Source organism: Neopsephotus bourkii, unplaced genomic scaffold (assembly GCF_033783945.1).
Source record: "Neopsephotus bourkii isolate Nb327-2 ecotype Australia unplaced genomic scaffold, CSIRO-AGI_Nbou_v1 NB_272, whole genome shotgun sequence".
Taxonomy (NCBI): Eukaryota; Metazoa; Chordata; class Aves; order Psittaciformes; family Psittacidae; genus Neopsephotus; species Neopsephotus bourkii.
The window spans coordinates 5900981-5928966 of record NW_026900781.1 but is presented as its reverse complement, the minus strand read 5'-3'; the positions used below and the strand labels follow the sequence as shown (position 1 = coordinate 5928966).

The 27986-nt window shown below is 40.9% G+C and overlaps 2 long non-coding RNA genes across 4 annotated transcripts in view; one reads left to right on the top strand and one right to left on the bottom strand.

The window, feature by feature from the left end:
- The window catches only part of LOC133208543 (uncharacterized), a 72275-nt gene that overhangs the window by 25872 nt on the left and 18417 nt on the right, over positions 1–27986 (top strand). Inside the window, exons 5-8 of one of the 3 annotated variants that reach the window (XR_009724421.1) lie at positions 1644–4511; positions 14964–15051; positions 16826–16963; positions 20692–20787. This is a non-coding gene — a long non-coding RNA (uncharacterized LOC133208543). Of the gene's footprint in view, positions 1–1643; positions 5599–14963; positions 15052–16825; positions 16964–20691; positions 20788–27986 lie in introns of those variants that run through there. The other 2 variants (XR_009724422.1, XR_009724420.1) reach the window with 2 other exon arrangements.
- LOC133208545 (uncharacterized) lies at positions 13679–20698 on the bottom strand. Its single transcript, XR_009724428.1, has 3 exons — positions 19653–20698; positions 16391–16617; positions 13679–14767 (listed from the first exon to the last, which is right to left on the bottom strand). It is a non-coding gene; the product is annotated as an uncharacterized LOC133208545 (long non-coding RNA).

The following is a 27986-nucleotide window of genomic DNA, read 5'->3' as shown; positions in this document are numbered from 1 at the left end:
CCCAACATGTCCTACAGGACAGAAAAAGGAGTGTTTCCTTTCTAAGTGTTGTCAAACAAGAAAGAATGATTGTTCCTCAGTTTTGCATATGTCAGCATAATAGAAGCTTAGTCATGCAAATCCTTATTACTTGGCAGTTCTGCAGCAGGGAAAAACAGAGTGTTACCATATTTTAGCAGTGTTTGTAGTTAAAAGTGTGCCTTTCATTGTGCTTTTTAAGAACAGATGTCAAGACAGTCTTGAAAGCATAAATAAGTGCTTAAAAACATTTTCTGATTTTAAGAAAGGGAAAACCACCCCCTAGCTAGTTGAATGTGTTGGTCTTCATTTCCATAAAAAGACGTGAACTATTTATATGTTTCCTTCCACTTCCATGGGGGGACATAAAACAATTATTCAGTTAATGACAGATTTTATTTTACTATTATTTAGTGATTCTGCTAAGTGCAGTAGTGTACTATGAAGTTTCAAATCATCAAGGATTTCTTAGCCCTTTATGAGACTACAGTATGTTGTAGTATGTTGAGTAAATGAGCTGTGATAGAGCAATGGTTTACTCATGTAATCCATAGACACACATAAAAACCACATTGGAGAAATGCTGGCTGTAGAAACATTAGCAAAGTAAAACAAAGGGGAATACAGATGTTAGTCACATTTTAAGGTGCTATTTACAATGACATAGAGCCAAGTTTATTAGGGACAAGGCCTTTTCCATTATGGAATAGTGTCAACTATGAGAAGACTTGTCTGGCAGTTACTGTTGGCCATATTGGGAAAGACCTAGCCATGACTTACCAGGGTAAAAACTGGCAATGTTAAAGTCCCATATTTCTTCTGAGCTAGCTAGAAGTGGTTAGTTTGCAAGTGAAGTTTTCCTTTCTGGCTTCCTTATGAGGTAATAATTCACTGACTTACTGCTTTGTATCTAAGAATGTCAAGAAGGGGGTTTAGTTGCTCATTTTTGCTTCTGTGCTGTATTCAGGTACTCTGCTGAGGTTGTGAACACTGATTTCATGGTATAAATCATTTGATGCCTGTTTGTTTCAGATCATCAGAGGAATGAATGAGACCTCTTAATGCAGCCCTGTTCTTTTGTGTAGGTATGCAGAGAGTCATTGCGCTGCCTGCCTCATCTGGATTACCATCAGACTCCTCACAGGAGATACTAATTATAGGCAAGGCTGTGAATGCCACCTGTAGTTAAGCTTGCCTGACACTTTTCATCACAAGACCCTGTTTTCCATTGCTTATGAATTTGTCAAATGCATGTTATTTGGACTAAAAATGTACAGACTGGGAGACTGCATCTGACTGAATATCTGAACCTTCAGAAAAAATTGCATCTTCTTTTTTTCCCTCCTGAGAACAAGTTTAAGAGAAATGTGCTGCTTTTTCTCTTGTCTTAAAAATAGATGTTTCTGTCCATTTTCTTGAGATGCTCCAATGATTTGGAGAAAGAATTCAATAAGTGGAAAGTAGAAGCCATGTATCGCAATGATGTCAAGAGTCCAGGCTTTACAAATGTCCCAGTGTACACGCAAGAAGGACTCAAGTACTGTTACAACGTAGAAAGGACGTGGTGAAAAGTAAATTAATTGTGGAGATTTAATTGAAGCTATTTAATAACTACTATTTTCCAGGTTACTGTTATATCATCTTTTTACCTGTGGAAATGAGGGGAAGCTCATCCCATTCACGGAGTCCCATCCGTGATTTCTGGCTTACGAAGCATGCAAGTAGTGCAAAGATGGCATGACAGAAAAGTCATCAGACATTCATAACCCTGTCTTCGTTACAAGACTTGAGTTCAGGTCAGTAAATAAGATCTGGTGAGCAGTCAGAATAAAAATAAAAAAAAAGTTGAACGTTCATGTGTGTAATAATTAGCATTTGGTCTGTCCACTGAATGAGGAAATGGCTTTAGGAAAAAATAGTCATGGCATCCATAGTCCTGCATGCACTGTGTACACCAAGGAGCCTGAAATGCAGTTGTCTGGGAGATCTTGGAAGGTTGTAAGTTTTGAGTGACTGACTTTGTATCTGTAGTGTTCTTTTAATATGATTTTTGGCATATAATTTGCTACTTGGCATTTTGTGTAGATGAAGCAGTAGAAGAGGTAGACAAAGGCATGAAAATAAAGTAATTCTACTCTGAAGGCAAGAAACAGCAAATTCTTTTCATAGACCCTTGGATAACTTCCTGTTTTGTCTGTAAAATAATATTTTTCCATAGAGAGGAAAAAGGTGTTAGACATAGCAATTTCACATGGATAGAAACTTCATCACATAAATAGCCTGCTGTGAATGACATTTTAGGCAGCTTAATCAATATCCTGCCAGAAGAAAAAAAAAAAAACAGAAAAACTCCCTCAAAAAACAGTTGTAAATTCAATGCATCCGTTAATTGGAGATATATTGAAATTCAGATACATGTTACTTATAAAAGAGTGAGAAAATAAACCTTGCATTACTCTAAAGTCATAACCATTCATATACTAATTATCTGTTGATAAAACAGTTGTATGACGTGGGGTTTTGTTTTGTTTTGGGTTTTTTTAGGTTGCTAGGGAATAGTGGATCTATATATTCTTGATAACAATTATCATACACAAGCAGGTAGCACTTTTCACTCAGATTACAAAGAACTCAGCAGAAATTTTGCTATTTTGTAAATGGGAAAAGAGCAGAAAGAGGTCAGGAGCTTGTTTAGAGTGTTGCAGCATGTCTGAAGTACTGTGTTCTGCCTGAAGCTTGATGCCTCCCAACATCACTACACTAGAGCTGCATTTTGTGTATGTTGTATCCTTACATGTGTGACACAGGTCTGCAGGATGCCCTTGCACAGTGAAATAACAGATTTTGATTGTTGTTTCTAAGATCGTAAGCTTGATGTAAAGGGGTTTGAAAGCTAATCAGGAAGTTAGAGCTGAAACAGACTGTAGTTCACTAGCACACTTAACACAGTTGTCAGTGTTTAATTAGGAGACATTTAAGGCTAAATATTCAAGTGTGGCATTTGGGATTTAGTGTTACACAAAAAGGTGAGAAAAGCTTCTGCCCTGACAAGAAGTTGTGAAAACTTACAGTCTTGTGAACAGTGGAAGTTTAAAAGTACAGACAGGCATGACCTTTTTCAGCAGATGTGCTAGTTAGCTTAAACTGTCTAAATAGTAATGCCACTCACTTTAACTTCAAGTGGCTTTGGGAGTATTTCTGTAAGCAAGCTCTGCCAACAAATGTGAGGGAGCAGTAACCTCTGTGAAGAAGTGATGATCAACAGCTGGGACTCTAACCTTCCCCTGGCATGTCTGCATCCAGCAGGGAACATCTGTCCAAAGCCTAACTTTCAAAATTTACAGAACAAAGGTATAGTTTGTTTAACAAAATTGCTTGTATTAGCTGAGTAATGGAATGTGCTTTGATTCTGCTGAAGCCAGAACCACCCAACTTTTACTTTCCTTATTTAATTAGGATTCATTTATTTAGAAAACTCAAGATTGGGGTTTTCAATTTGTTCATTTATTTGTTTTACGGAGCTTAGGTCATGTAAAGCTCCCTTAGCTTAGGAAAAAACTTTTATGTTACTCAGATTTTTGATTTTTTTTCCCATCAAGCTGTGTAAAACATTTAATGATAAAATTGTCCCAAAGCATGTCACAATTTATTTGGTATCATTTTGATATGCCAAGCAGATGGGAGTATACAGTGATCCCATTAAGTGTTTGAGGTTTAAACACATGCTCTTGAAAAAGGAGCAGTGGTAAACAAAGTTGCTGCCTGCATTTCAAATATTGGTAGGTGCTGGTGGTATCCATTCATTTTTTTACTGTCAAAATGGCGCCATGAAATACTGATAGACAGCTCTTTTGATTTAAGAATTACTAAACCAGAATGTGCAGAGTACTATATGAAACTTCAGTGTATTATGGTTCTTTATGTCACTAATTGGAATTCAGATGCTGATTTGTACTTATTTTCTTAAATAAATAGGAACCAAGTTTGGAAAGTTAGGGCAAATGACCCATGAAAAGAATTTCCTTCGTTTTTTTTTCTTTCTTTTCCTTTTTTTCCCCCTAAGAGTGGTTTTAGCCATATCTGTGTCTGTGAAAGTAGAGCACCTGCTGAAGAGGTATAAGGTCAAGTTAAGTGTTGATTCCTACACTTACTACTTCTTGGTTAAATCGTGCATTTGTTAGCCATAAAATAAACCAGCATTGAACAATCCTTGAAATAGCTTGAACCTTGAATAAGAGCATTTTATAATACAAAAGGAGACAGGCAGAAGAACCCTTGTAGATAAATAATCTATCTCCAGAACAGAATTATGTAATTTGACAGTATGTTTTTGTGGGTGAGAGGAATTTAAGTTATTTTAAACTTCTCTCTCTTTTCCTCCTACCTTCGAGGTTATAGGTGTAATGAATACCCCAAATATAATTTATTCTTGTCTGCACTTCTTTCATTATGAAACTTCAAAGCAACAAGGAACATCTCTTGTGGAAAAAAGGGTACTGCAGATGGGGAAATAAGAATGAAAGTAAAAGAGACATGGTAAATAGTGTCTACCAGGAAAGCTCCCATGGAACTGCTGAATGAGGATTGCTGATGCTTGCAGTTGTGTAATTGTGAAATTCAGTGAAGAAGAGCTGTCGGGAGATCTCTGATTAGATAGTGTAGCCAACCCCCATAGATAATGTTTCCTACGTGCGCCACTAAGGGGTGTTACATCAGAGAAACTGATGTATTCTGCGCCCGGTGAAATGGCTGAAAAAAGACACAGACTGGTGAAAAGACATGGAAAGTTTTTCTGGGGTGGATCTTTTTGTGTGTGATCTATCCAATTCTAGGGTATTCAGCACAGCTGTGAAGGAAAAGAAAGGTTTTGTATTATCTGGAAGGTGGAGAGGTGGGTAGATACCCAGTAGATAGGGGGTTCATTGTGTAGTTTCCATTTGCCTTGATTCTGCTATTTAGAAGATGATAAAATGAACACCTCATCCTAACTGCTATGTTTTGCATACACCACAGATATGAGAGTGAAAAATATCCTTCATTATTTGTAACTTACTGTTTTTAAAAAAGTCTCCTTTTGCATTTGGGGCAGCATGTTGTGGGGTTTTTGGATGGAAGAATTCTCTATTTACTTTGCATGTCGTTGTTCTTTTAGAAATACATTTTTTCATACAGGAAGGTGTTGGTGGCTGCCATCAGATGGTTCTTAGTAGAAAGTTTTCGGTCTGGGTAAAGATGTTAAATGTTCTCAACAGCTTTCCTTTGGGCTAAATGATAGGTATATTTAAGCATGTTTTTAGCTGCTTGTAGGAAGGCAGTAATCAAGCAAAGCAAAGACTGAGCAGAATTAGGCTGTGCAGTCTGAGGGACTGGTTCCAAATGCAGTGAAAGTAACTCAGGTAAGAAGCTGCAAGCATGGCTTAGGAGTAAGTGGGGAGTTGAGGCCCTTTGGGGCTTATGACTCACCGGCCAGGGAGGCTTGGGCATGCTGAGCAATGAAAGTGGCTGTTATTTGATTTTTTACTTTGTGTGATTATATACTTTGCAAACAGCATTGCACAAAATACAACCGCAATGAACACCTGTTTGTGTCATCAGCTGCTTTCTCAGGGATGTAGCCCATGGCTTGTGCTGTGCATACAGCTGTGCAGGATACATATGTAGACATCAGATTATGTCAAGATACCATAGTGAAATGTTCTGCTTCTAAAAGAATTTGTGATACAGTGGCCAGAGAAGTAACGCTGATAACTTTCTTACACTTGGCACAGAAACTGTTTCTTTACAGAAACAGTTGAGCACTGCTTTAAAGGAAGCCTATCTGTTACTTTATTTACCCTTCTAAACACTGTCCAAGCAGGCAAGATAATCCCTTCACATTGGTGCAATTCTTTCCAGGTATTTACTTGAGAAGTGGCTTATGCAGTAACAAAGCCCAGTAACTCAGCTGCAATGAGGATCTGTTGAAAATGCATGGTCTTGCAAAATTCTGGGTGGGTGCACTCAAAGATTGATATTGCTCGTAAGCTTGGACCAGTAATTAATCATGAGGAAGTTGGGAAGGAAAAAAAATGAGCAGAACAGAATTACCAAAACACACCTAGAGAAAACAGTGCTCTCATGACTATTTTATTAATAATAATAACTTTTTTTTTATTACAGCGGGGGTAATAGTTGTAGTTTCCAGAGAAGTCAGCGGGAGCTATGCATGATTCTGAGGTCTGATGGTAGTATCTTAAATGCACCATATTGTATGAACAGTGAACATTGTGAATACAGGAATGAGAACCAGTTGCAAGCTGTAGCCGGTCTGCATCAGTCAGCAAGGAAAAGGCATGTTGTACCCTGTATTATTTGTAAAGTAGGACATGCTTTTACAATTAAAGGCTTGTGTCATAGTGAATACATGTAGGGAAAGCACTTCACCCTTGACATTTCTTTCACGTACTAAGCACGACAAGCTACTTGGTTTTGTGTGTCTTGCTGTGCTAGCAACCCCATTGAAATTATGCAAAAAATGGGTAGACATGGTATGATCCGTTCTTTAATAATTGCAAAACACTCTAGGATCTTCAGAAGAAGGATGCTCAAGAAGTGTGAAATGGCTTTTATTGGGGGGGTGGCGTGGTGAGGGGATGGAGAATATAATGGGGCCCTGGTTCAGATAGTGCTTGTTTCAGTCTGACATCTTAGTGGGGCGCTTAAAGGCATGTTTAATGCCAAGTGTATGAAACCTTGTTGAATAAGTTAAGCATCAGCTGAGTCAGGTGTATGCTTCTGTGCAGCTTGCCCTCTTCTCAGCTCTATTAGTCTACAGCCTGGGAGACTGTGAACAGCAAAAACTTGGCAATGAAGCTGGTTTCTTACCCTGATAACTTGTAAGAGACACATGGGTGATGCTGCCTGTTAATTCAGAAGCCATTTAACACTTAATCATGCTTGTCTAGTACAAGCCAGGAAGGACACTGCTTTCTGCAACCTCTAATTGGGTGCCATCAGTAATATAAGCCTAAGATTGTCCCAGTCAGCAACTGTATTGTCTAATCAGCACAAGCATGTGCCCACTGGGGATCAGACATAGATAAGCGGGAGAGAAGGAGAGAGAGATCTGAACATAACTACTAGATGAGCAGCATGTCAGGAGCATAGAGGATGTCTAGATTTATGTGCTTTTGGCAGCGCTAGTGAGCTATTAATCATTTCTCATGAATAGAGCTCTTGTAAATCAGGGGTAGAAAACACATTTTGTGGATAATCATGGCAAAAATGTCAGCTTTGCTATTTGGTCATACGCTGATAGGATGCTTAGCACTGGAGCAGATGCAATCACACACATAAAATCAAAACAGTACTGCCCTTATATGATGAGTGGAAAGCAGGGAGGCAGTAGAAAGGTGGATGTTTTCTTCAGTATTTGAAAAATAGGGAGCTAACATGTAATAATAGAAAAGAAGACCTATAGGTTTTTGAAAATGAAGCTTTACTGAGGGAGCCAGGGCTGAGTTCTAGTGATCATATGGATATAACATAACACGTTTAATAAGACACACTTTGCATCATTTTAACAGCTGGCTGATCAGTTCATGGTTTTTCTTTACTTTTATTGCCCTGCAGTTTTCTGTATATGGCCCTTACGTGCAAATACCTCATTAGTCACACAGGGTTGCATATTTCGTGAAGTATACTGAATGTGCTGTCATAATTAAATATTGCCAGGATAACAAGCAAAGGTGGGGTTTCTTAGCTTTATCACTGAAGGCAACGTTCATGGTGAACAGAAAAGTAAAAGTAGCTGGAAAGCAAAACATGGAAGGTCTCCCTTCAAATTGTGCAAGGCAACTGGATCTGCTGTGTGAAACCCATTGCTCAAGGACTGACATTTAAAGAGCTCTTGGAAGTGAATCCTGTGTGAGGGAGGTGAGGGAGAAAGCTTCACCCAGGGCTTTCCAGTGCATTAGTTGCAGTAACCAGTCAGAGCTGAAAATCTCAGTGGCTAAATCAGGATTAATGCAGGATCATTCTTAGGTTAAATATAGTGGTGTCCTCAGTGTGCGTTTGGCTTAAGACTTTTCTAATGTTCATTTCCTTAAGGGAGCATCTCCTCCACACACCTGCCCCTTCCGTTTTGTTCCACTAGCCTCCAGTCCTATGCCATTTCTCCATAAATTAGCAACATACAGAAATGGAAATGACCTGTGCTGTTGTCCAAGTTAATGCTGGTCACATCTACACTGGGAAATGGTTTCCACACAAGTCCTGGAAATGGAATGGTTTCCACACAAGTCCTGGAAATGGAATGGTTTCCACACAAGTCCCTGGCTTTGGGATTAGGTGGCATCTATAGGAGTCCTGCCCCTCGCAAGAGCTGTGATGGAGGCTGCTGTGTGACTGTCCTGCACTGCTCGTCCCAACATGCTGAAGTAACAACCTGTGGGAGACTTTTAACTGCATTTCCTGGGAGTTGTGGGAAAAAAGTCCAGGCTTTCCAAACTCCCTGGGAAACATCCATACATCCCCATGAATCACAACCAGTTTGAAATCCCCTTTCAAGTTAGAAGTCATGGATTTTGCTCAGGAAAAAAAGAACAACAGTGTTTTGAAAAGCTCTCTGAGTTAGCTTGTAAACAAAAGCATCCTGACAATGACCAGTACCAGTGTTTTTCTGCATTTGGGTTGGCCCAAGACAAATCAGGTCAGAGCCAGGCTTGAGACAGAGATGTGCTGGCTCTGTAGGTGTCACTGCATTTGGTGCTGTTGGTGTGTTCAGTGCTGCAGACTCACCCCAAGATTCCTCATCTCTCCCCTTTAATTACATCAACCAAATTATACTGGATTTCCTTCTGCAGAGCTATCTGTTTTTAGGGGGATTTTCTTGTTACTTAAATTCTTGTCTTTTTCAGAGTTGTAAAGCTTAGGGTAACCATATTATAGCTATGGAGATGAATTTGTCTGCAGATAGCTGTTATCCACCAGAAGGGGTGATTTCAGCATGCTTGAAATTGAGACTCAGTCTCAATTTGCTATTGCTTGGCAATGGGGAATCAGCAGAGAGAGAGTGATTCCCCTCTCCTTCTCCCTCTTACTTGAATTTCAAGACTTCCTGTCTATGCTTCTTCAGAGTTATGATGTTCCTGTGGTGGCTACAATTCAGGACAATTAAGGAAACAAACAAACACAACAGAGAACGTACTTCTTCCAAACAGGTATTTCAGCATCTGTTTTTTCCTTTCTAGTTTTTTGGTTGGTCATCCCCAGACTTTCCCAATAGGTGTTACTTCATTTGTTGTTGTGAAATTAGTTGTCTGTTTAATATTCCAAGACCTCAATCACAGTCTTAGAAGTTCTGTAGTTTCTGTTAGAATGTCTCAGGACTGTGGTCTAAATACCAACAAATTTCTGGAGATGTTGAGAAAGGAGTGGGGTCATAGTTAACCTCTTAATACACTATGCTGACCTCATCCTTTTTCATTTTTTTTTTCTTAGATGCAGGCTAACAAATTTCAGCTGTCCTTTCATTTTGCTAATTTAACAAACTTCATGTTGGGGTCCAGTAGATTGCTCCCTGGTGCCATAATTGAGGCCACCTTCTCTTCATTCTACTCCTGGCTTCACAGTCCTGTCTCCTTTGCACTGTCATCCTTCTTGCTTGTTGTATGAGGCTCTGCTAAAGTGTTTGCTTTTGCTGAGCTGCTGTTCTGCCTGTTTGGTGAGTTGAAGTGGCTCTGGCTGGTACAGAGAGAACAGCAAGAGTGCAGTTAGGAGAAAGGGCTGAGGGAGGGAGAGGAGGAAGAAGAATGGGGGAAAGAGCTCTATTTGTTTCATTGCAATAAACTAAACTGTGCCCTTGCCAATGCATTGGTACAAAGCCAACTGAAAGGGTTTGCTGCATTTGCCACAGAGGCATAAGAAGGAGGCAAAGTCCATGCCTCAGTCACTGTGGTTTGATAGCCTGGTGTCCCAGTGCCCTGATGGACCTACGGTGGTGGTGCAAAGCCTGCCAGAAGACCGTGGTACCCTGCTCCCCTCACATCTATTGCCTCACCATGGCAAAGGTGTTGGATCTGTGTGGGAGTCAACTGCCGAGCCTGTATGTCTTGGATCAGTGCTCCGCATGGTCCTGATTAGCCACAGAGGATGCCTGCTACTTTTTTGTTTCAATTTCACGTCCTTAGGACTGTGTGTGTCTGCCTCTCAGACCCATTATCTTTATCCACAGCACTTTTAAAAACTATTCAAATACTTCTAATGACTTGTTACTTGGGTGCCAAATAAAAGAAGTAGAGCAGGATATTTTTCGTCAAGTTCTTATTAAAAAGAATGTAAAAAACATTAATTGATACAAAGTCATAAAGATCTGGGCCTACATTTCTTCTCAGAGCCCTTAGGGTGAAATTAACCCTCAAGTAGAGGCTTTTTTAAAGGCTTTTACAGCATGCTAGTCCCATGTGGGGTCTGAATAAAGATATATTATGGAATAATTTTACTGTATAATTTTCAAGTTCAGTATCTGCCTGGATCTTTTGAGTGTTTAGCAGACTTATGATCTTGCAGTACATATATTGATCCCTAATCTTTGACAAATTGAGAGTTGCAGTGTAAAGCCACATTAATAAATTTGTCAACTTGATAAAAACCTGACCCACAATAAAGCAATATTTAATGTTAGGTATATATAGTACAAAAATATTTATTATCTACTTATTATATATGAAATTGAGATTAGTTTTGTAGCTATATGTGATATAATTACACATACATACGTACACATTATACGTACACATTGTATAGTGTGTATATATGTAAATATGTATTATTTTCAGCTGTTGTGGGAAAAAGTCTGAGGAAAAGAAGGAGTGGTGAATACCATCAGTTTTACTTCGTGATACACTGAATAAAGCATGCTTCCAGCCCAAACTAAAGAAAGGATTGCTATGACTTAATATGACATTTCAAACTGAAGAATGTAACTTCAGAACAAGAGTAACTGGTTGTACTTTCTTATACTGTTCCTTGTTTTGATGCAACTTTTCCTCTGTATGTTTTCTTTAATTTTTATGTTTTATGTGAAAGCTGAACAGGCTGAATTTGTTTGTAATTTGGAATTTAAAGCAAGCCTCTTTGTTAAAAGCCCAGAGGAAGTTTCCCTATGACTTATAGGCCATTTGGGCTCAATTGAATTTAATGGTTTTCAGCTGCACCTCCACAATGGCTTTGAAGGAAGTGAAGGGAGATCTAAAGGTCTTAATTGCTCAAGACTGGCTTGTTTCTCTTGAAAAGGCTGTTTGCAAGAAGTAGGTTGGGAATATTAAAGTATATATCCTGAAAGGGGTGAAGGAGCTGCTGTTTGAGGAATGGGCTAGGATGAAAATAGCTTTAAGATGTTACTCAGCAGCTGAACTAGTCAATCTGAACTGGTCCGTGCTAGGTTCTTGTTTGTTTGCATAAAGATTATCAAATAATTGGAGGGCATGGCTAATCCAAACTTCCTTTATTACTCTTCCAAGAAATGAATGGAGATCTTGGAACTGACAAGATAAATTAGGCTGAGACCAAGAGAGAAACCCAAACAGATAGTCCCTTTGGCCTCTCTCATGCTGTTTTACAGACATGAGTTTTTGAGTCAGCAGGTGAACCATGACTTCTAAGAGTAGTGGTTTGTTTATACTTCCACTGTACAAAGCGTTTCAGTGGAATGGAACAAATCTAACCGTGCAAATTTCTATTTCATATTTCCTTCTGTATGTGCGTTGCCAACTGGCCTTATAGATTGTTTTTACTAAGTTTGCTAGCATTATCTCTGGCTTTGCATTAGGAGGTGTCTGACCCATAAGAATTTCTTATGACCTTGTTTTCCAGGCAGGCAGGAGAACACGTGAAATGCAAAGTTAGGAATATAAAGGAACTATTGTCTTACTCCAGATAAACCAAGAGACCATATTACAGGAAGTTAACCTTTGGTGTACTCTATCATTTTGGTCGGCATCATACAGGCAAGTAGGAAGGGGACATTCTCCTGAGGTACCCGGCAGATGAATGCCAGATGGTACTGTCATAATACACAAAAAATAGCTGAATACCCACCACTTGTGTTCCACACAAAAGGAACATTTTTCTTTTTCTGAGTCCTGCAGGGCAAAATTCAGACAAGCATCTTAATGCAAACATCACAGTAACTGAAATATGAGGCTGGAAATCCAAAGAATTCTCCAAAAGCTTTAAGTAGCTTTTTAGGCTTGATTCATGTTGGGCCTAATGGATCCTCAAAGGGGAGAATGGTTTATCAGAGACAAGCATTTTAAGTACAGCATGTTTACATGGCAGATAAATGGTAGTTTGTTACATAAAATAGGAAGGTTTGATGAAGAACACAATGTCAGAGCTTTGCTGTTGAGGCCAGTGCTGCCTATATTGTCTGGATAAGTAGGTCCAATCCCCAGACTAATGTCTATGTCAAACTGTGGGGTCTAATTTTCTGAGGGGAATTTTCTTCTTTGGTGGTTTCTGAATCTTGGTCAGAAATGAGTAGAGAAAAATCTCAGGCCACTGTCATCACCAGTAGAGAGATGCTGCAGCATCTAGCTGATGGGGAAACCTGTTTACTTTTCCCTTGTTAAAATATACCCATTTCAGTTTCCGTGCAGGATTATAAGAACAAAAATATGCTGCTCTTTAGTGGAATGGCATGTGAGTAAATACCATACATTTCTACAAACCTTAGATGCGAAGGGCTGCATGCAAACATTTACATAGAACAATATGGATGTTGATTCGGAGAAAACTCCAGGAACAAACTCGCCAACAGAGTTTCAAGTTGACAAGCAGTTTTTCTTTATTGCTGCGCCGGGAGACACAGGGGATAGCTCCTGCTCCTAACGTGTGTCACCGTATTGCCATGCAGGCCATCCTCGTGTGGTCACTGGGCATATTACATCATTTTCCAGAAAGTTTCCCGCATGCATACAAAAATGTGATGGTGGTCTTTAAGGGTTGTTTACTTTTCCCAACAATCTTCATAACCAGCTTAATTAACATTACAGACATAGCAATCATCCTGTCCTTCTACTTATCAGGTGGTTTAACTGCTTCCATCCTGGACATCAGCTAGTCCAGGATACTCCCCATCCCCAGGTCATAGAATCATAGAATAGTTAGGGTTGGAAAGGACCTTAAGATCATCAAGTTCCAACCCCCCTGCCATGGGCAGGGACACCTTGCTCTAACCCATATCACCCAAGGCCTCATCCAACCTGGCCTTGAACACTGCCAGGGATGGAGCATTCACAACCTCCTTGGGCAACCTATTCCAGTGCCTCACCACCCTAACAGGAAAGAATTTCCTCCTTATATCCAATCTAAACTTCCCCTGTTTAAGTTTGAACCCATTACCCCTTGTCCTATCACTACAGTCCCTAATGAAGAGTCCATCCCCAGCATCCCTATAGGCCCCCTTCAGATACTGCTTTTCTTACACCTTTTGTACTAAGGTCCTAAGGACCTGAAACTATGTCAATTACCTTCAAGCACCGCAGTTATTTTCCATTACAAAGCCATCAAACTTAACATTACTTAGAACCGATTATGTTTTGTGCTTTTGTGCCTCCTTGTCTCAATGTGGAGCTGGGTCTCAGTCCTATAGGAATAATATTTCTGACTGCCTGGATCTTTCAAGCTATTAAATTTACTGCCTGCAGGTAGAGGCCAAGTAAGTAGGTAGGTGTGGTGCTGTGACAGAAACTGAATGGTTAGCTCTGCTCTTCATCTCTTCTCCTTAAATCCTGTCCAGGCTTTATACAGCCTGTTTTCCTAATAGCTGAGCTTACCTAGTTTGCTAAAGCAATACACTTGTACGTGCATGCCTAAGTCATTATTGTTCTGTATTCTGGCCTATTCAAGGTTAGAGAAGTCTTCCTCAAAGCTTCCCAGAAATGCTGCTAATGTTTGTCTGTTCATTGTCTTTGGTGGTTGCATCTTCTTTCATTAACTAGGGTAGTTGGTGTTGAAAACCAAACAGAACATAATGACAGACCACAATGAGCTGTCTGTTGCTGCAGATGGAGGATACCTCTAGGATTTGGGTCAGAAAATAGTTGGCAAGCATCCCTCTGAATTATTCTTGTCATATTTTGAGGAAGCCTGCTTAGTGGCAGGGGTGAAGAAGGAAGCTGAAATCTTAAAATGGCTGCAATGTGATTATTTTGTTTTGTTTTTATTTAGTATCAAAGCTATTTACAGCATATCTTGCCAATTTATTCGTACCGTTGCTGGCATGTTTTTTTCTTCATTCTTTGCTTTCAGAACAGGAAAAAACTCCCCACAATCCCATGTAAATTTGCGATGGCAGGAAAAAGGAGGCTTACTTATACCCCCTTTAGAACCGGGCCTTGCAGAGGTACTATAAGAAGCCATTTGTTTTCTTTAAACACAGTTCAGCTTCACACAGGCTCACACACATATTCAGATGGTTTCCACTTGAAATTCCTCATCTAATCCAAATAACTCTCAGCCTTGACTGCGTAGCTATGAAGGGGCTCCCTTGCCCTGTGCCTCCCCAAGCATGTGGTGCTGAGGGCTGGGGAAGGCAACACACTCAGGTGGTTTGCATGCTTTTGCTTGCTTGAAGAGGCATTAGTCCCCTCTTTCTCTGCTGCTTGTGAAAAGGAACAGAGTGATGTTTGAGGGAGTTTTTCGTTTGTTTGGAGACTCTTTAACACACACTCTGCTGTCTTGGGCAGTCAGTTTGGGGTTTGCAGACCTGCAGAAAGAGGACATCATATTTAAAGCTGATAATAGGGCAGATCTACATGGCCTGGTGGTGAAACAGAAATGAAGTGCACTATTACACTGTCTTTACCCTTGCTATTCTGTCTGTTTAAACTAACGTCATTTATTGTTTATAGTTCTTCAGTACAGGCTTTTAAACAAATACCTTTTTGTTCTTCCTCTTGTAGAGCACGAATGTAAGATTTGGGATGGATGGGTGGTGGCAGAGCTGTTGGACCCTACTGCAGCTGTTGGCTCACAGACTCTTCTGTCCAGGTAGTCTGTTTTCCCTAGGAAAGGTTAGGAATTGCTAATGCTCAAATACACTCCTGTACCAAGACATTGTCCCTTGATGCAGTTGAAGTTGCTGTGGCTGCAAGCAGGCGAAGAGGATGCTGCAGGCATCAGGCTGGCCTGGAAAGAATGACTGTAGAGATGGGATAATGCCCGCGTTTCATTCCAGGTCCTGGACATGCTGAGACTGTATTCCCCTGATTTGTCAAATTCCTTTATGGGGACCTGCAAATTCAATTTATCAATCACAATGCAGTATATCAGCAGCTTTTTTTTGTGTTTAACCAGTAGGAACTATTTTGCAGATATATCTCCTTTGTCTGCATATCATCTGCAGAAGTACTTGGTGTGTCTATACATGCAGACCAGACTTCTTCATTTATATTGCCATACCAGTTGTATTGCTCATTGATCCACTCTATAGAACTACAAAATCATAACACTTTGATGCACATTTTAATATATCATATCCATTTTTTCTTAGAGAAGAAAGGAAGTTATTTTGTTTCATGTTTTCAATGTATTTCATGTATTAATTTTTGGGGCTCAAAACCATGCAAAATAAAAAAAAAAGTGAAAAGACACAAAGACTTTTGTTCAAGAAGCCGTCAAACTAAATTGAGACTGAGGTGATGAGTTAGGTTAACAGAAGTGGGGCAGTAGGTTAAGGAAGGACAAGGGTTACAGAAATAAGATTAAATGCAATCCATGCAGTACACCCTAGTATACTTCCTTATTCCCTGCTCTAGCCAGATGCTGCAGAGAAATGGCTAAAGATTAGCTCTCAAGGGCAGGGAATTAAATTTGTGGTGTTTGTTGTTAACAGTGTCTAGTTCAGTGGACACTAGTCCCCGTTTGAAATCTGTGTGTTATGACAATGCAAATAATACACACAAAATAGTAGCAGTAAGATCCCTTGGCCCAGCTCCTTTACGAGTCTTGTGCCCCCCTTTTTGGCTGAAAAAAAAGGAAGGGCTGTGCAGCTCATGGGGATGCAGCCATTATTTTGGGTGTTTGTTCTTATCTTTTGAAGCTTTGCTCATCCCGTTCAGAAAGGATATTTCAGCCTGGGACTAATTTTGATTTTAACCCTGCCCCTCTCCCTATTCCATTAGTGATATCTGAAATGTTTGGATCTGACTACGTGGAGATAGGAATACCAGAAAAGAGGGCCATATACTATCTGGGCATAGTCTGAAGCCCAAATTCTGATGAGGGAGTGAGAACAGGATAGATAAATTTTTTTGAGAACAGTAGATCTCAAGAGTAATTTTCCTGCAACTCAGATACTTGCAAAAGAGGCATCAGAAAGCACTCATACCTGACCAAAGGTTTTTGCTTCTGATGGCTGAAGTGAAGTATGGGTTTGAAACTGTTGCTCCCTGGCCTGCTGAGCTCTGGTAGGTCCAGGTTGATTACTGCCCAGCAAAGCTTGCCAGAGCCAAAAAGATCAGTAGCTTTGTAAGCCATGAAATATGTGGTCTGCTCCGTCAGGATTACCATGTGCAGTTGGCTCCAATACATTGGTCTTTGGAATGTAAGAATACCCTGGAAAAGTCAACTGTGTTTAGAGCTTAGTTTTATATGTGGTCTGAGCCCAGCATCCATGCCTTAGACATGCTTCTAACATATTTTGGCTACATTGTGAGGTGTTAAAATTTAGCTGGAAAAGAGTTTAAACACTGCTGCTTTTTTGGTTTGGGCCCCACAGTGGCCATCATTCTCTGCTCCTTTACCTGTTATTTCATCCTTTAAGTCCAGCTCCCTCCAGAAGCATGAGCTCTCACACAGCTGGTAATTCTTATGTGTCCAAGTAATGTGGATTTGGGTCCAGAAGACATGGTCAGTTTGTCTAATTAGCTTCCTGTCACTACAGCCAAGGCAGAAATTTAAGGTACAGTAATTCATTTTATAACTACTCTACCTGGCACTGGATATAGATTGGAAAAATTCTTTGCTTGAGCGAGATGTGTGGTAATATTGTTAAGCTATATTAAAATCCTCTTTAAAAATAAATTAGATTCTCATGAGTGCAAGAGACTAGTATCCTGTACCACAGCCAGACCAGGCAAATCTCCTCCTTACCCAGGACTGCTAAATTCTTCCATGAAGAGGAAAGCCAGGCAAAAAGTTGTACCCTACATTTTTCCTTTGGTCACTCTTAAAGGCTTTGTTGTTCTGTCTTCAGAAAGGCTAAATAGAGCATTATCTGTGGGCAGAACACATTAGGAACCATACCTATTCATCAGAGCTGTGCTTGTACATCTCCCCATGGCAAAGCAAACTGGTGTGTTAGAAAAAGGTCCCAAATATTTAGGGCAGAAATACTCTTCTTGTAAGTGCTGGTTTTCTTATGTGTCTTCCTCTCAGCTCCCAAAAGCTCCCCTTATGAATGGAAAAAAATATGCACTTTCAAATTCTCTCCTGGGCAATGAGAGCTCATATCTCTCTCTCACACTGATACTGTAATTTCACACTTTTTTTTTTCTGCCAGCGGTTGAGCCTTTCCTCGTTATATATGACATGCATGTTTTATTTTCATTAGGGCTTCTATAGTTCAAGCAGCCTGGTAGAATCATAGAATACTTAGGGTTGGAAAGGACCTTAAGATCATCTAGTTCTAACCCTCCTGCCATGGGCAGGGACACCTCACACTAAACCATGTCACTTATATTGATGCGCTATGATGAATAAGGGGAAGAGAAGTGGCTGGGTGGAAGGGTTGCTCCTGAAGAAAAGCAGTTGCAGGAGCCAGTGGGCTGTCCCATGTCCTAAATAGTGTCACTTTTGTCCTCTGCACACTGCCCTCCCCCAAATGCTGCAGGGTTTTCCTGACACCAAAGCCTCCAGTAACACCACAGCCTTTCCAACTGCTGTCACAAAGCAGTAAGTCCACATCGTGGGGAAGAAACAGGGCTGGAAAGTGGAAGGTATCAGTCAAATACTGTCTTTTGCCTTGCCATATGGATGAGACCAGGGCATAGAGAGTCTATGGGTGATTAGCTGAGCTTTTGCTTAAACAAAAAAATGTCCAATGTTGTACTTGTTGGATGGAAACTAAGATAAACTAGATAGGGGTCAGGCTCTCTGATAACTTACGATTTACAGCAGCTAGGAGCTAGACCATTTTATCTGAACAATGTCATGTCCCAATTGCCACCCAATTATCAAAACTTTCTGGCCTGATCATCATCTCAGAAGATCTCACACGTTATTAGTCTTGTCTTTCACCCAGAGAAGGGCAAGATGTGGAACCCTTTGTAGGAGGGAAGATGGGAATGCTACTCACTGCAGTTTGTATCTTGACTTAATAAAGCTGAATATTTAACTTGTTGAAGAATAGTTTGACAGCTACATGGAAGCTACTTTTTTTCCATGCCTGCTGATGGGGCACTTGTATAATCTGGCTGCTGGTGCTAAACCATTTGCTTGAAGAGAGCTATTCAGGTTCTGATGTCTGTGCACTGCCATGGGTCTTCAGGTTTTGTGCTTTAATTCTTTATGGGACTGACCATACATAGGAAAACATCCTCATTAAAGTAATCTATTTGCAAAGAAAATACTTTCGCATTAAAAGCCACCCCAGACATGTAAGTTTGTTATGTAGCAAAATAAAGCTATATATATCTGTGGATAAGCATATACAGCTTAGGTTTTGAATACCCAAAGGATGCTTTCCCCTGGATGTCCATTACTGATAAACGTGCAGCATCAGAAATATTAAACAGATTCCCTGAGCACGACAAAAACTGGTAACTGGCCTATAAACTCCATGTTCCCTGAAATGCAGCCCACACTGTAGCAATGCAATCAGACTTCCTTTATATGAAACCTTAATGTCCTCTCCTAATTCTTTTCCTCCTGCATTCCCACCTTCCTGCCCCTTGGCATTCATTCACACTGACGTTATTAAAGTTGTCTCTGAAGCTGGCCTAAGGAGTTGTACATGTTATTTACATCACAACAGAGCCTGGGGGCATCAGACAGGGCTGGGGGGCTGTTGTGCTAGCTGCTATTCAGCCTTTAAGTACAAAGATAGTCTGTCCCAAAGAGATTTCTATCTTGAATTTTAACAGGTAGACACAGGGAGATGATTGTTTTGCTGATGCTTCAGACTCTTCATTCAAGTTGCTGTGAGTCTTTAGGAAAACCTCCTCCTTTGTTGCAGAGGTATCACACAAGACTGTTAAATTGAGACATCCTGAGCTCCTTACTAGCTGCTGGTGCAGAATTCACAGCAGCCAACCAGTGGCGTGTAACACAGATCGGGTAGAATTAAAGTGAGCACAAAGATTTCCCAGATTTATTGCGAGTCCAGTCTAATGCTCATATTCAGAGCATGTGTATATTTCCACCTCAAAAGAAAAGAAAACAATCTCCCCAAGTCCCTCAGAGGCAACTAGATTTTTTTAAAGCTTTTCACTGGAAAAAAACCCACAAACCTTTAACCCATTTAAAGCCATGTTAGAAAGTCAGCCTGTAAGTATACAAAACACTGGAGACCATCATATGCTAATCTGATCTTAACAAAACACATAGCATTACCAAGTATAATTATACTGTCCAGCTATTAGTAGCCTTACCTCTGGCTGTTCTCCATCATGCTTTCAAGCTACATCCTTTCCTTTCATCTTATTCTACACCACATGAAACAGGTGAGCTGTTCCCTTTATATAGCTCAGGGCTCCAGTCACGTGGCTCTCAAAGCTTGGTATCTTCATTTAATCAGTTGAAAGAATCAAAATAATCAGAGATATTTCATGAACTCCATGCCAAAAATTAATTTTGTTAAGCATTCAAAGTGTACCAAGTTCAAAAATCAAGAAAAAAAAAATTTTTTCCTAGGAACATCTACTTTGAAAAGCTGCCCTGGGGGCTACATTTGTAGTTTAAGAGAATATCTCTCATGAATCACCCATACATCACTGCTAGCAAGTTCTGCAAAAAGAGAACTCCAATGCTTTTTATTGTCAAGGCAACACTGTGGACTCTGTATCCCATTTGTTCATGCATAGATAGTAACAGCATCTACTTTTTATCTGATTCCATTTGAATTTTTATCTTGACTTAACTGCTACTGACTTGTTACAGGAAAGCACAAGTTGTTTAGGGTTATCTTCACCAGTAACAACTTCTGACAGCAAGGAGATGGTGGATACTTCCCCTAAAGTCTGTATTTGGTACCTCACTGCTGGATTGGATGACAGTGCTGAGTTAAACTGGATAGAGCAGCGATTTTCAGTTTTGAAGTCTTTGAATGCATGGGTGGGACAAGTAAGTTATTTGTAAGGGGTCTGTCTGTGAAAGGTGACTCAGATAAGGCTCATGACAATAGGCTTAACCTGGCTTGAAAGGAGCCTGAAGTGCCCCTTAAAAATGCTGTGGAGTCTGCACACTGGAAAAGATGAGAGCCCTGGGGCTATACTATATGCTCCGATTTAGGACCTTGGGCCCGTGTTATCTGTTACATCATTCTTTCTCTAGCACCAGACTAACCTCACTTCCTTGCATATGGGTATCTCAGGCCCACCATGACCATCTGACCCCAGACAGTGCAGATATTGCCCTGACAGGCACACAGCACTTCTGTTTCTCTCCATAATCCCATGTTTTTCTTTACAGCATCAGCTGAGTTGATAGTTGTTGGGTACATGAAGGTGATGACACATCAGAGGTCTCAGGGTTAGGCCTCTGAGAAGCTGCAACAGTACCTTACAGGTAAGTCAGGTATTTCCTGACCTTCCTATAGTCCAATGAACAAAACCAAGGAGACATCTTACTGAGTTTCTATCAAGATCTGTGCTGCCTTTAGCAGTAGAAGAGACTTAAGATGTCTGTTAGTATGAAAACAAAAACGTGTGTGCAGGGGTTTGTGAGATGAAGAGATGTATTTTCCAAACACAGAAGTACTTGGTGATAGTTTTACTGTCAGATCATCTGCTCTGTGAAGTCACCTTCCTGACACGGGGTTCACTTTATGTTTGCTAAAAAACCGTTGGAGATCGTCTGGTCCAATTTCTTGCTCCAGACAGGGTAGACTTCAAAGTTAGGTCAGGTTGCACAGGACTGTGTCCATCAAGCTCTGAGGATCTCCACAGGTGGAGGTTCCACCATCCAGGCACCTTAGCAATGATGAGCTTTTTATTTTTCCTAGTATTTTTCTCCCCTTATATCTCATCAAAATTTCTCTCGTGGCAGCTTCTGCCTGGTGCCTCCCATGCTTTCACTGTGCTCTTCCAAGCAGAGCCTGTCCCTGCCTTCTCCATGCTCTCCCATTTAGTACTTGCATGCTGCACTATGGTCCCCCTTTATTCATCTCCTTTGAAGTCTGAACAAGCCCAGCTCCCACAGCTTCCCCTGCTGTATTGTGTGCTCCAGACCCCTGGTCATCTTGGAGGCCCTCCAATGGACTCCCTCCAGTATGTCCTCATCAGTTTTGTACCAGGGAGCCAAGGCAGGACACAGTGTTCCCAGTGCAAGCTCCTGAGTGCTGAAGATGGAGGAATAATCACTTCCCTCAACCTGCTGGCTACATGCTTGCTGAAACAGCCCGCTGTTTGGGGTTGAGTCACAAGGAGTAGGTGGAGGTAAGTATGGGTTAAGGATGGATATGCTGTAGGGCACTGAGGTAACACTGCTACACACACTCCTATTGCAAGTAGGATGGCATGGTTTCGGCAAACAGGGTGTCTGCTCACAGCTTTCCGCCCCACCCTGCTGTCTGGAGATGCTCATGAATCACTGTAATTCAAAAAGAGTATAGCTTGCTTTCAATCACCACAGCTGTGAGCTGCGGCACTCGCTCAGATGATTCACAAAGGGTTCAGCCTCCCAGGCCCAGGGGTTTGGGAGGCCACCGGTTGAAATGCCAGACACTGCAACTTCATCTGTGTACAAGGGGTTTTACATGTACCATGGGACTTGGTGGGATTTGAATTAAAACCTCAGTGGTTATTCTTTTCTGTCCTTTTCCTCTGTTACTCTGCATTTGCTATGGAAGCTGTCGGGCAGTGTTAACTGATTTGTTTGCTATTTTGTTATTGGATTTGGCTGGAGAACTGTTGTGGGGAGCTGTGTGGAGGGGAGTTCTCCCTCTTCTCCTAACTCAGCTTAGGAAATGTGGCAAGGTCATCAAAGAGTGGGCAAATTTTTTTGTCAAGCCGTAGACAGATTTCATATGGGTCATGACAGTAACTCCAACATTAATGCTACCACTACCAACAGTCTTACAAGAGCTGTGAACTATTTGGCAGAAAACTGGCAGTTCTGTAACCAAAATCCAATTTTGCAGGGGAGTTAGCTTTGTGCCTTTTTTTTGGATACTGTTTTGCTGTTGTGAAAAGCTATACATATGGAAGCCCATTAGAGCCTAAGGCTATTGTTGATATAATCTTGACTCATTCTTGGCACTCCTTCTTCACCTTCCTTTGATAGCTTAGCTGGTAGCGTGGCTGTCTCTAGAAAGTAATTCTTAGGTTGCTGGTTCAGTTCAAGCTTAAGGAAAAGGTTTTGGGGTATTGTTTGAGTTTTTGTCTTTCACTTATTTCTGGAATTTACAACTTCGCAGAGCTGCCCTTTCCAACTGCATGTCATTATGCTCTATGAGAAGTTTGGTCTACTTAAAACATACCACTTGCAAGGATATTTTCACTATTCTCCTTGTCTACTTCAGCTGGTTGTTACAACTTTGACCATTGCTACCTCTCTACCTAATCAGTTGATGTCCATCATAGAATCATAGAATGGTTAGGGTTGGAAAGGACCTGAAGGTCATATAGTTAAAACCCCACTGCCATGGGCAGGGACACCTCCCAATAGATCATGTTGCCCAAGGCCCTGTCCAACCTGCCCTGTCCAACCTGGCCTTGAACGCTGCCAAGGATGGAGCAGTCACAACTTCTGTGGGCAGCCTCTTCCAGTACCTCACCACTCTCACAGTAAAGAATCATATGAGTATGATAAATAAAGTATCATATGAGCTTCTCTTCTGCAAGGGCTCAACACCTTCCACAGATTCTTGTTAGGCAGAGCAGACAGTGCAGAGCTTGCAGAGCCTCTTTTAGCTGTGCTGGATATGGAAAATAGGGGCAAGTCCGGTTATTGGGGCCTCTTTAATTGCTGGTTTCATGCCTTTTACTATCGCATTCTTGCATTTTGAAGTTTGGAGGTTTTGAGTGGAAAGAGGGACACAACCAAGAGAGGTGGAAGAAAAATGGTTTTGTGACAACAGGAACATCATAATCATTTAGGTCCAGCTGTTTTGTCTGAGACAGCCACTATATGCAACTATAATAATTTGCCTCGTGAGAGGGTTGTGAATACCACTGTGCACACTGCCCTGAAATGGTTCATTTCCATGCACTGTCTTTCAGTGGAGAACTCTGAAGGTAGGGGCTGGTTACGAAGGAAATGGGTAAGAAAGAGGCAATAGAGCTGTATGAAAGGACACCAGAGGCCAGAGGCATTCTAAGGATCCATTTGCACAGAAACCAACATCAGAAACTTTCAGAGAACAGAAAGTGGGCATTGTGACCTGTTAAAATTTTGTTTCACACAGGAAGCTGACTCACTTTCACAAGATACAATCTGTAAGAAGCTTTATTAAAGAAAAGATTAGAGGTTTTTAGATGTTTACATTAGCTGAGATGACATTAGGGATCCAAGTCCCAAAGCTCATGCAAAGCATCTCCTCATGCAAAGTGCAGTGCTAAGCTGAACAAAGGTAGAAGGAGGTGGCAATTTTATTCAGTTGCTTACCTTTCATTGTATTACAAATTTGCTTACTATTCAATGAGAAATATTTGTTTGAAGTTTGAGTCAAATGCATCAAGGAAGCAGTACTCAGCTAGAATGAATAATCAAGTGATTATATGTAATTCCAGTATTTTAAAATATTATATTTCTAATAATTAGCATCAGATCAATGACCATCGATCATAGTAGAACACCAGTTCTCTTTGTCCTTCCAAATCCAGCTGCATTAATTTCTCTTCAGCCTGCATAGCAGTACACACTTAGAGCCTCATAACCATAATGGGTTTTCAGCACAGGGAGACACGGGGCAGGAGAGGCAGTTCCCCCTCTCCTTTCAGCAACAAAACCTGTTCTCCAGGCCCTGCAGCATGAATGTGCCATGCATTTATTTCTCCATAGGTCCTCCCACAGTAGGATGGGGTTGTAAAACCAAGGGTGGGAGAGGCAAGAAGCCTCCTTCACTGTCCTGCAAGGACTCCTAGAAAGGAGGGTGCACAGGAGCATCACCTCTGATGGGAATCTGGCAGTCACTTTAGATGAGGAGGAGAAGGACAGAGTATGAGCCTGGGTGATGCCATGAGTGGAACTCAGCTGTACTTGTAACCAGCCTGGGTTACAAATCTGTCCCATGACACCTGGGACAGATTGCAGTGTGCCTTTTACAGTCTTGGCGAGCAGTAAGGCAAAGTAGGAACCTTTCCAAATGAGTGAATACATGACTCATGCATTTAATTGCTGCAATAAGCCTGAAGCTTTTGATTCAAAATCTGACAATAATTGTGAAAAGTAAATCCTTATTCTTTTATCAGAGAAGGGACCAATGCTTTCCCTGAGTCTGGGGAATGGTACTGACTGATAAATGGACTGACTACCTCACAAGTATTCTGTTGATGTGCAGATCTTTGCTGGCCTAGTATTTCAGTCTGGGTTGCATGAGGTACGATTGGAACAAGAATGAAGGGAGAAAGGATTAAACAAAAGTAGGTTCTCATCACAAGTGATGTTCATTCTATAGTTGAGAAGGGCAAGTTGTCACCCTCATATTACTGCACACTAGTGGGTAACTGGGTCCTGGTGGAGAATACCACCTGATGTGGCTAGCTTCTGTTACTCCGTGGCTGCTTCATGTCATGCTATTTCAGCTACCAGGACTGCCCCATACTGATATAGTGGTGACATGGACTCTGTGTCTTTCTCTGCAATGACAACTATTCAAAGTAATTTTATAAAAGTTTGTGCAGATGTAGCCATCAAGCCAGAAATGTGAATTTAAACAAAGTTCTGGTGTTTTCCTTGCACATGTAGTCGAACTTGGCGAAGATAGGAAGTATTTAAAAATGTTATTATCTTCTGTGTTCAGGAGTTTCAGCCTTCTCTTTAATCTTGAACAAGCTGCTCCTCACAGCCAGACTTCTCTGGCTCATTGGACTTTGTAATGGTTGTTGTGCCCTTGTCTGAGGAGTGGCACTCCACAGACCAAATGTCTGAGGCAAAGATGTAACCAGCAGTAGTGGGCTCCTAACAGACCAATAGTAAGCTCCTATTAAACAAGATAGCATTTGTTATGAATAGGATTTTCCTTCCCTTTCCAAAATGCTTCTTGTCTCACCTCTTATTCCAAAACAAGCTTTTAACCTATCCCCTAGCTTAGAAGCAGCATACTGTGTAAAGAAATTGAAGCTCACACAGTTGGCGTAAACATATTGCAAAATATCTGTACTTTCTCCCTAGAGGAAAGAGTAGGGCTTGCATTCTGGTAGGACAGCTTAGTGAGTCAGATCCAGTCACCTATGCCCGCAGCACTTCTTACGTGGTTATTTTGCACCTTCGCTAAGCAACAAGTGTTGCATGGTTTGTGACTGGTCCTGTCTGTGCTCATTCTGAAAGTAGCTCTTCGTCAAAAATTAAAAGTGTGATTTTGGCACCGGCATAACTCCAAGTTCTTGGTTGCACTTGCTTTGAATGACTTTGCATATCTTGAGCTTTGTTTTGATTTTCCAATGTAAATGAACCCCAGCCTCGCTCTAGACACCTAATTTCACTTGATTGTGTCAAAGCCGTATTGCAGAGGCTGCTTCTTCCAACACAAGGTGAAATAGCTGAGCAGTGCAGGGCCTGCCTGAGGAAATTTGGTTAGCCTTAAAGAAACCTCAGGGAATCTGGGTGATCTCCAAATTTTGGATAATGTGAGCTGTATGCTCCAATGTTGGGTTTCAGCCCAGAAATCTAGCTCTGCAGCAGTAATAGGACTGAAGACCTAACTTTGTGCTGAGCCCACTACTTTCCTTTAAGCTCTGTAAATTTTTTATGCTGCTGTTGCTCTCTTGTAGCCACCTGTTGCTTCTGGTCATGGCGATTTATATAAAGCTCTTTGAGCAGGGTCTTATCTTCGTAAAGTTTTTCATGATGTCAAGGAAAGCATGGTCCTGATTTCTGTCTGGAGTAATAATACAAATAAATAGTAACAACTACATGGTTCCCTTACAGCTGTAGAGGTAGAATCATGGCAGTTGAAATAATATTCAATTAAGGAAAGCTTGAATAGGTTTTAAAACCAGGAAGGAAGTCAAGATGCTTTGCTGATGTTTTCCTAGTTTGCAGAAGCTGCAAGTGGCTACACGTTGGTTTGCTTTAACCATGAAGTAAAATTATTCTTCAGTGTGCGTTTGGCTGAATTTATGAAAAGCATCTCAACATGGCTGAAAATGACCAACAGCAGTTTTTGCCTTTACGTACAACCACCATTTCAGATAGATTTAAACCAAACTGAGCAACTGTTTGCATATTTCTTCAGACCTTCTTAACCACCCTCTACCAACCAATTTTTCATCTTCCTATTGTAGTTGTTATAATCAGGCCTTGATAAGAATTGCTGCCAGAGACATCCAATCACTCTTGTGTTATCATCTGGAAATCATTATAGAGTCCTCAGGACAGATTGAAGCCATTTGATAGCATTGATTAATTTCTTATTTCAAGTTGTGCCATTTCACCATTCACTGGTTTAAAATTCTTGCCTCATTTAGAAGGATACTTTTTTTTTTTTACATTGTAAATAACAAAATGTATTTTGTTGTGTGAATCCAAATAAGCTTTGAAGTTTGTGGCTTTGTAATTTGAACGTCATCTGGAGAGTGTATGCTCTCTTGTCAGCTTTAACCGATGCACGATAATCAATTATCGTATCAAAGTGTTCAATTACTCCTTAGTTATGAGGTGCTGTAGCCATTTGGTTTAATTTCCTGGGAGATTATCAGGACTTTCATTGCAGCATTGGGGTTACTTAGCTGACTGCTTAAAGACGTCTGCTGTCAAAATGAAGCTGGTACTATCTGAACACCAGCCTCCTTGTAGAAAGCAGTGTCAGATGTTTCTTTAACATCAAAACCCACTTCTTTCCATCTCGTTTGTGAGTTGGATGCACCGGGTTGTTGCCAGTTCCTAAGAATGGAGTCTTTGTCCATCTGTGCTTTTATGCTTAGGAGGGATGCTGAAAATCCTGGCTACTTCTTTGTTGAGTCTAGAGAGGTTTCAGCATTCCCGTTTCCTGCAGTACACTATCCTTCCATTTCCTTGTGATTGTGGGAGGAGAATTACAAGTGACTCCTGGGTCAGTATGTTTCTTATTTATTTGCATAATGAGGAAAAGAAATGTGAACAGGTAAAGCGTGATTGCCACTTAAGTCCCCCAAACCTTTCAAAGCCCTGCGAAGATCTGTATTTGTGAATTTAAGGGTCTCTTCAGATGCAGAGTTGAGATGTTGGTACACCATATTGCCCTTTTTGGAGTATGTAGAGCTAAAAAACTCTAGTAATTTTAAAGTTAATATAAAGCTTTTCTGGAATTACTGTTTTGAACAGCACATAGGAGCCCTGCTTGAAGGTTGAGTACCCCTATCAGCTGTGGTGTGCTGTTGCTTTCCTGCAGGAAGCCACAAACATGTGAATGGGCCAATGCTCAGTCCTTCGTGAGAAGTTAAACAGGACATGTATCTAGGAAAGGACAGTGAAAAAGGCAGAGGACATAAAGCTGTGCTTAAGCCACGTTTCATCAGGCTAAAAGAAGGAGAGCATGAGGAGCTTTGCGGTGAGGAGGTCTGTAAAAACATGTCAATTATCCTCATCTCAGCTTGCCTGTTGAGAAATAATCAAACTTGTGATGA